A 1,212-nucleotide genomic window follows, 5' to 3' on the forward strand; every position below is an offset into this window, starting at 1 on the left:
ATTTTTCCCTTTTATTCTCTCATATATAATATAATGTGTATTTGCTATCCACCACATTTTTGTGTTATATTTCGGAACAAGCCGATACCCGAAGAGCTCCAACCAGCGCGCGAAGGAGATTCGGGAGTCGTCGTACAACGACATAATTGTCCCTTAAAGAACGAGATATTTCCGTCGAAACCATATATATATGTACGAGCAAATCCAAAACCACTGTTTTCTTGCAAGTTCGACGGTCGGAGCGAATAGAACATTGAAAAGCCTTCTATCGAAGAAACACAGAGAGTATATCACCTCCAAAAACGACGGGGATATGGATATTCAAACTGGACAATTATCAACCCGATACTGGATTCGAAAAGTTTCTCTCTCCTTTCGTCGTTATTTACACCGGACGGACTCACGGCCGGCTCTAGCTGGGTGTCATATATATATATACGTCCCACGCTCATGCTGCCACTAGCGCGCAACAGAGTAGGGTGTCAATGACAACGACACAGCATTGAAACGAGCTACACAAGCCGGTCTCTTTTGATACCAATGTAAACGAGCATTAAGTTATCTTCAGACTGCCCGATATTTTCGTCCTTTGGACTTTCCCAACGATTCCTTTTTTTCTTTTTTTTTTACACACCACAGCGAAGACTTGAGGAAGCGTGATTAGCACGCTCGCATCCCTCCCTGTCCTACTACAACTGTGTGTGTGTGTGTAAAGAAAGAAAAAAGAATACATTGGCTTTCTCTCTATCGAGAAGATGGCCTACGCAACGCAGATCAAAGGCCTAATACGTGTAATATAATACGCGTCTGGCCGTGTATAAATCACGCACGAATGATCTGGTCGGGCCCAACTCTTCTCGTACGCTTATTTTTCCGTGTTGGGGCACTATCATAAAATCACACAAACCCCAACACGTGTGTGTCTTGGAAGGAAGATGGCCTACGCAACGCAGATCAAAGGCCTAATACGTGTAGTACACACGTCTGCCGTGTAAATCACGCACGAATGATCTGGTCGGGCCCAACTCTTCTCCACCACACCACATCCCAACTTTGTACATTTTTATATATTTTTGTGCGTTGGGGCACCTTCATAATCACAAACCCCAACAACACATATATCTCTCTCTCTTTGAAAGATTTGTTGTGGCCTACGCAACGCAGATCAAAGGCCTAATACGTGTAGTACACACGTCTGGCCGTGTAAATCAC

The sequence above is a fragment of the Megalopta genalis genome, unplaced genomic scaffold (assembly GCF_051020955.1).
Source record: "Megalopta genalis isolate 19385.01 unplaced genomic scaffold, iyMegGena1_principal scaffold0314, whole genome shotgun sequence".
NCBI lineage: Eukaryota > Metazoa > Arthropoda > Insecta > Hymenoptera > Halictidae > Megalopta > Megalopta genalis.